The sequence below is a fragment of the Pinus tabuliformis genome, chromosome X, assembly GCF_031772625.1.
Source record: "Pinus tabuliformis cultivar Carrire ecotype Pingquan chromosome X, CPIR1, whole genome shotgun sequence".
NCBI classification, from domain to species: domain Eukaryota; kingdom Viridiplantae; phylum Streptophyta; class Pinopsida; order Pinales; family Pinaceae; genus Pinus; species Pinus tabuliformis.
Window position 1 is genome coordinate 1,527,938,964 of NC_142308.1, and position 8,792 is coordinate 1,527,947,755.

An 8,792-nucleotide genomic window follows, 5' to 3' on the forward strand; every position below is an offset into this window, starting at 1 on the left:
TCAAACATGGGAAGACACCATCTAATTACCAGCCAATGATGTAAGCTATTAACAGATGGGAGAGAAATCATCGATAATGATAATGATCCTCAAGGTACTACAGTACATTTTGCATGGTATGAATGGATGATTTGATGTCAAACACTATATAGAGTCTTTCGGTCGAAGGTCATTGATGTATGCCTATCACCAGAAATGAGAAACTTGCCATTAAGCCTCAAGGTACTGAATGGGTGTTTCTAAGTCAACTCCTTGGATAATGAGCTGATGTCGACAAGAAGCGACTCATCGCAGGAGGGCCTTAATGTATACCACATCAACAACATGAAAAGAGTGTAGTGATTTTGGAGATGGAATTTGACTGACGACACAAGGTTCAGGAATGGCGGTCATGAAAATGAAGGTTTATCGTATTGCAAAGGATGAATTTTGACTGAATGACTTCTCTTGAACATGTCGGCAACACTAAAGTGAATTGGTAGCATTGACCCAAAACAAAGTGATGGATGGTGTGATATACCATAGGTATGATAACCATCAAGCAGATAACCCAACCCAAATAGTCACGGAGATGAAGTGAAAGTGTCATGTTCAAGAGCGACTTGCTACCATAAAGTGGTTTCCCCTTTTTCCCATTTTCCCTAGTCATTGATGACCAGTACCTCTTTATTTTTATAAACCTTGAGGAAGATAACATATTATTGTTGTATAATTTCACCCTTCAGGCGAATCCATCGCTATTTGATGTTTTAACGAGCCTAGCGAAGGTGAAACTCGGTCTTGTCTAGATGGACAAGTTTGTCGCTATTTGATGTTTTAACGAGTTTAACGACAAAGATAACTCGGTCCTTTTCATGTTTAGAGAGTTTGAAAAGGGAAAAAAAGAAAAATCCACAAGTTATTTTTCATAAATTAATCTCTCAAGCTCAAAAAAGCGTAAAATAATACAAGAGAGATGTCATTTCCAATCTGTTAATGAGCTGAAAAGGACAAGCGCTCGACAATATTTTCATGTTTAGAGAGTCTAAAAATATCTTAAAGAGGACTCCACTTTGAGGAATGAGTGGTGTCTAGGATAGCAACTGGTTCTGATGATGTTGGAACTTCTCAAAACATGTTGATTTATGTGAAGAAGCTGGCTAATAAGACCACTCATTGCAACTGTTCCTCAAAACAGGTAAAATAACCAAGTGAAAGAGTATGATCTTCCAAGCAGATAGTGACGATGGAAGGAGAAAAACCAAGGCTCATCTAGCAGAAGAGGCTGATAAAATGGAAATCACGAGGGTTAGAATGGAAATGGGTTCATTTTGAGACAAGCTTGAACCATAGGGAACTATGTTTGGATTTAGTTTCATGTTTAAAGAAGCTTGAAACAAAGAACTATGCTTGAATTCAATTTCATTTTTACACAAGCTCGAAACAAAAAACTATGCTTGGATTCAGTTTCATTATTACATAAGCTTGAAACAAAGAACTATGCTTGAGTTTAGTTCACATGCCCCAGCATGATTAAAGGGAGAGTCTCTTTTAACCCGATGGAAGTTGGTGTGGTGAAGCAGGATGGTTATCCAACACCTTTTTGGCTTCGCCCAGATAGGGACAAAGGTGAATGGGTGATGCCCTTCACATAACGTACAAGGAAACTTAACTTTACCACTAGGTGCATGCCCCCCAAGCTTCATTACATTCACCTAAGTAGACTGCTTGTGGCTATCAAGTGGATGGAATGAAGGTTTTTTTACGAGATCAAGTGAAAGACTCGACTGGGATTTTACGAGATCAAATCAAAGACTGGACTTGGAACTTGGGACCTTGTTTCATTTTTTAATGAGCTTGACACAAGACAAGGAACTCTACTGAAATTCCTTGTTTCATTTTTTAACAAGGTTGACACAAGACCAGGAAATATCCTCATACTCCTTGTTTCATTTTTTAACGACTTGACACAAGACCAAGAACTATCCTCATGGGAGCTGTTTCATTTTTTAATGAGGTTGACACAATAAAAGAACTATCCTCATATTCCTTGTTTCATTTTTTAACGAGGTTGACACAGCAAAAGAACTATCTTATCCTTGGTTTCATTTTTTAACGAGGTTGACACAAGATAAGGAACTATCCTCATGGACCTGTTTCATTTTTTAATGAGGTTAGCATAGTAAAAGAACTATCCTCGGATCCTTGGTTTCATTTTTTAACGAGGTTGACACAAGTCAAGGAACTATCCACACATACCCTCGATCACAACTCGTAAGAGGTCATAAAAGAGAGATCTGGTTCCAATGCCCCCAGTACATGATGTACAACATCATTGAATTGATCGTTAGTTGATGTAGGTATGGAACGGGTTGCCACATAATTAACCCATGGTGGGGATGATACCATTGGTACAAAAGGACCATTTAGGGAAGATGGTTGACTGGAAGCCATATTTGGACCAGGAAATGAAAGCTGGTCAACGGTGACAATTCTGCCTTCATGCGGGAAACAAATCACTCGAAAGAGTGTTGAAACAATAGCTCCCATGTCATAAACATAGTCGCGCCCAAGAATTAAATTGTAATCTAAAGGACCTGGGACTACCATCACATTCAAATAAATGATTTTTCCTCCCAAAGTAATAGGCAACTGAGGAAGGATCCCTAATGGCTGACTGGTTCCTATGTTAAAAGACAACAGATTCTAGGTAACAGGCACAAGTGGTGGCGAACTGAGTGCTTGCCAAGCAGTTGATGAAAGGATACTCACTGATGCACCTTCATCTATAATAGTGGCAGATACAATCATATTACAAACTTGTACTATGATCTGGAAAGGCACATAAGAAGGAAGACGACATCCTACCAGTCCATTCCAATCAAAGGAAGTGATCAAACTACTTGGAGGGGGTACCATAGAAATGGGATAATTAACCCCTTGAGTTATGAAAATGGGAGTATTTTCCTCCTGTCTTGATGGAACAGGAGGATTGCCCCCAAGCTCATTCAAATCTGAAGAAACGAAAGAACCTGAGTGGTATCATATTCACTCTCTTCGGGAAAGGTATGATTTACTAAAGGTGAAATCGGGTCAACTGTTACCTCAACCTGTTGATTTGGGTCGGGTATAGACTCATAGGATTCACGTTTAGAGAGAGTGGGTTTGACCAACGGTTGATTTTGGTCAGTCAATTCATCAACTAGTGAAGGAATTAGGGAGAGTTTCCTTTAACCATATGGAAGTCGCTGCGGTGAAGTAGGATGGTTATCCAACACTTTTTTGGCTTCATCTAGATAGGGACAAAGGTGAATGGGGTGATTCCCTTCACATAACCTATGGGGAATATCAACTTTACCCTTCTTTCCATGAACTTTACTACCACTAGTTGATGGTGTGTCACCAACATGATCTATAGAAGTTGATGACACAGGATGATGTGAATAGGAAGACCATTCTTCTAAGATCTGAGGAATATCAGGACAATTTCGAAGAAGATGGTCTCCGGCACAAAGTTTGCATGGATATCAAACTTTGTAAGATTTGATGGATGGTTTCTCATCAGATGTTGCATTCAAAGCAATGGTTGCTTGGTTTGCCTTCTACTGAATTTGCTTCTTCTTCTTCTTCTTCCCTTTCTTCTTCTTCTTAGCCACCTAGTTACTAGTACCAATACTTTCACCAGGCGAAGAGGAAGAAGGGAGGAAGAAACAACCAAGGAAGAAGGAAAAGGGTCAACTTTAGGATCAACTGGAGGTTGATTTTGTCCAGTTGGAGGAGTACTCAATTGCGGAGAAATCGTGATATTATGAACCAAGGAGGTTGAAAACGACCATACTAGCAAGCCAATGGTAAATCCCAGAAGGGACAATGTAGCCATATAAGGAGCACCAATATTTCCTAAAGGAGGAAAAGGACTAGGATTCCCATCAAAAGGAATTCCTTGATCTGTAGACTCCGGATTTTTCGCCATATGTTTCAACCTAAGATCAACTAAGGATTGAGCATGGATGATGTTATCCACGGTCAATTAATTTTATTTTAATCAAAGTAACATAACAAAAAAAAGAGGGATAATCTAGGAAAAAGGTTTACCAAGCAACTGTGAACCGCAGAATACCTCCCGACGAACCAAGAACTATGAGCAGGAAATCTCCCCAAATGTTGTGTTCGGTGTATCATAGTGTACAAGGCAGATGAATCAATTACCTAAGGATGGATTGAAACCTAGTGTTGTCCTCCCATATATACCTGAAAGTATGTGGAGGTCCAATCGGTATAAGCGTTGTCTAATGCAAAACCGCATAGTGAGAGCATTCCCATATACTTTACGTACTGTAACACCGCCCTATATACCCGAAGGTACATGGATGAGCTACGATATACTCACGTATGTGGAATGAGGTATCACACTCGGGATGTATTGTAGACAAGTTAATGACAAATTCTTTGTTTTATGACGCGGGAACACGTCTCTAGCCTAGAACCACTAAATGTTTTTCGTTAGGTGACAATGCTCCATTAGGTAAATTCAGATAAATGTTAAGTTGATATTCTTTAGAATTTTCCTTTCAAGGTTCACCACATGATGTATGTTTGCAATTCCTAAAATGAAACTGATATGATGAGAATTCTTTCCATTCAATTTAACAACGAAAATCCTTAGCCAGTAGGGATAGAGCAATCAGATTTTTGACAAAGAGCAAAAAGCACATCTAATGCAATTTCCCTAACTATTCTTTTCAAGCATTCACAAACTACAATATGAATGATACAAGTTTTTCTTTTCAAACCCCTTAATGTTATGATGAACACAAAAGGAAATATGCACATACAATCAATCAATATTTCATAAGAACGAAGACTTTTACAACAGTTCTAATTCGAAGGAAGGGAAGACTTTACAACACTTTCTTTCGAAGGAAGATTAATCAACTATATCCTAAATTTAACTATATACTGATAATGAAAAAGAAAACATTAAATAAAAATTAATGAATCAAATCAAATTAGGGCTTGTAAAGGAGATAAAAACTTGTTCTCTGAGACATGACATTCATTAATCAATCAACAAGGAAACAAGCAGAGAAAACTTGGCAAAAAACTCAATCCAAAGGTTGGAATTTGACCTAAGGTGGATTAGCGCAGGTCAAAGAGGGCCTAACTGTGCTGCAGAGAACTGTCTCTCACTTAAGGATGCTCTGCAGAGCACTGTCCCCTGAGCAAGCCTGCGCTGATTTCTGAGAGGCCACTCAAGAGTCATCTAACCTCAATTTTGACCAAAATTCAATGCAAAAGGGCTGAAATACAATCAATGAACACAAGTAGGGTCTAGAAGAATGTCTTAGGAGGTGAATAAGCTACTAGGAAAGGTGATAGTTCCCTAGTGGAGTCGCCAATTTGTTTTGGATAATTTAGTATCTACGGATAAATTATAATTCCCCAGATAAGTAGTTGTATCTAGAACAACAATATAAAGTGTTTTAGACTTTTCCTATAAGAAATAGATAAGATGAGAAGGTAGGAGACCTACCTATAGTTCTGCTTTCCTCTCATCTCCCTTGTATCGATTTTGTAGCTCCTTCTTGTACTTAATCCACTTGAGAAGTACCCTGTAAACACAACAGAAGACAAAAACCAATCAAAGCATATGATCTATTGAATATAAGTGAAAGGAATCTGATACAATTCACACACATAAGCATTATGAAACAATACAAACATATGGAAAAAGGTTCAAACACTTTATTAGATAGAAGAAGGAATTACAACCATTGGTGTCTGTTTCAGGGCCATTCCTCTGGCTTGGATCCCATCCACATCACATCAAAATCATGACAAACTTGTAGCATTGCAGTACTTGCCTCAAAGCCAAATCTCATAGCAGCATTACCTCCTTACAATTCAACATAATCTAGCCCCTGATCACTTAGATGGGTGGTCAATTTATAGGAAGATGAAGGAGCTTTTGTCATTAATGGTGGCATTGAATGGCCTTCCATACTTAGAATTAGCTCCATGGAGGAAGGGATGAGGGGATAGGATGCACCTTAACTCATTCCTCATCCATTTTCAAGCTCATAGGAGTTGATAAGTTAGCGAAACTTCTATATGACTCCAAAAGATAATAATATTCCCCAAACCCTATGTGAATTTCAGTCATTCTCACCCAATGTGGATGAAAGGAAGCCTAATTGCTCTGCAGAGCACCCTGGCAGTGGACTCAACTGCTTTGCAGCGCACCTTCATAAGGTCTTACCTGCGTTGGTCCCTCTAGAGGCAATTTCTGGATGTCTTCAAGTCATGACACTGTCTGGGAAGGAGGCATTCAAAGGGGTGACTCTTTTAGGGCATGAAAAAACTGAAATTAGGGTTTGATGAGCCCTAAAACATTGATTTGGATGTTGGGATTTGATTTTCCCAAATGGATCTTTAATAGCTGACCGCTAAAGAATGAAGTTGAAAAAATGCCAATGTCGAATGAAATGCTTTACGATGTGATGAGGAGGTATCAAAGTGGAAGGTGACCTGCATCAATTACAATACATATATCATGATATTTGATTTTTACATGAATTATTGAGGGAAGGCATACCCATGCTTAACTTATAAACTTTCATTACATGTACATAAATAGTCATCTACAGATATAGACCCATGATCAGAATGATCAATGTAAAGCCATTGTACATATGATTTAGTACTCCTGAAATTGCAGCCCGGATGGATGAAACTAGATCCGAGGTCTTCAATATCATTCAACCGTTTGCTCAAGTACGAGTCTAACCATGTGAGTATGTGATCTAAACTTGAACATGCGAAGACACCATTTGATTACCAGCCAATGATGTAAGCTATTAACAGATGTGATAGATGATTTAACGTCAAACACCATACAAAGTCTTTTAGTCGAAGGCCATTGATGTATGCCTATCGAGAAGCGAGAAACTTGCCATTGATGCATGCAAGCCTTAAGGTATTAAATGGGTGTTTCTAAGTCAACTTCTTGGATAATGAGCTGATGTCGACAAGAAGTGACTCATCCTAGGAGGGCCTTGATGTATCCCAAATCAACGACACGAAATGAGTGTAGTGAGTTTAGAGATGGAATTTGACTGACGACACAATATTTAGGAATGGCGGTCATGAAAATGAAGGTTTATGGTATTGCAAAGGATTAATTTTGACTAAATGACTTCTCTTGAACATGTCGGCAACACTAAAGTGAATTGGTAGCATTGACCCAAAAAAAAGTGATGGATGGTGTGATAGACCATAGGTATGATAACCGTCAAGCAGATAACCCAACCCAAATAGTCACGGAGATGAAGTGAAAGTGTCATGTTCAAGAGTGATTTGCTACCATAAAGTGGTTTTCCCATTTTTCCCATTTTCCCCATTTTCCCCAGTCATTGTTGACAAATACCTCTTTATTTTTATCAACTTGAGGAGGATAACATATGCTTGTTGTATAATTTCACCTTTCGAGCGAATCCATCACTATTTGATGTTTTAATGAGTCTAGTGAAGGTGAAACTTGGTCTTGTCTAGTTGGACAAGTTTGTTTCTATTTGATGTTTTAACGAGTTTAACAACAAAGATAGCTCGGTCCTTTTCATGTTTAGAGAGTTTGAAAAGGAACAAAAAGAAAACTCCACAAGTTTTTTTTCATAAATTAATCTCTTAAGCTTGAAAAAGGGTAAAATAATACAAGAGAGATATCGTTTCCAATCCATTAACGAGCTGAAAAGGAAAAGCACTCGGTAATCTTTTCATGTTTAGAGAGTTTGAAAAGATCTTAAAGAGGACTCCACTTTGAGGAACGAGTGGTGTCTAGGATAGCAAATGGTTCCGGTGATGTTGGAACTTCTCAAAACATGTTGATTTATGTGAAGAGGCTAGATAATAAGACCACTCATTGCAACTATTCCTCAAAATAGGTAAAACAACCAAGTGAAAGTGTATGATCAGCCAAGCAGATAGTGACGATGGAAAGAGAAAAACCAAGGCTCATATGGCAGAAGAGGCTGATGGAATGGCAATCATGAGGGTTAAAATGGAAATGGGTTCATGTTAAAATTTGCAACTAGGGCAAAACTTCATGTGGGTCATCTTATTCATGGCTAATAATATTTTTTATTAGATTCCTCTCGTCGAGAGGTGTAGGATTGATATAAATATCATCCAATTCTGATAAGTATTCATGGAGATATGAATTTATTTTGATTATGGAATTATTATCAAGCCGACCTACAACTTATGTAGGCTCAGAAGCCCAACAGTCGCATCTATTCACCCACCAACGTTGTGTATAAATATAAGAGGACTTTTCCTCATTTGGACTCACTCATCTCATCACATCTCTCTCTCTCTATTGTACAGATATGAGTCTCTTCTCTACTGCGCTGAAATGGGTCTCTCACTCTCACACATGTGAAGCCAGAAGCTGTTGAATTTGAAGCTGCAACTGCAGAAGTAAATATTGACTTGCGTGGCCTAGAAGATCTCCTCTTTGGAACTGCGATGTAGGTTCATCTGAACCTCCTTTGAAAGCCGCAACTTTTGGTGGTGGAATGAAGTCAATCCGACAAACGGTTGCAAGATATTGACTGCCCTAGTTTGAAGCCGGAAACTGCTGAAACTAAAGCTGCAACTGCAGAAGTAAAGATTGACTTGCGTGGCCTAGAAGATCTCCTCATCTGAACTGTGTTGTAGGTTCATCTGAACTGTGCTGTATGGTAGGTCATCTGAAACCTCCTCTGGAAGCCGAAACTTTTGGTGTGGAATGAAGTCAATTTGACTGTCGGTTTGCA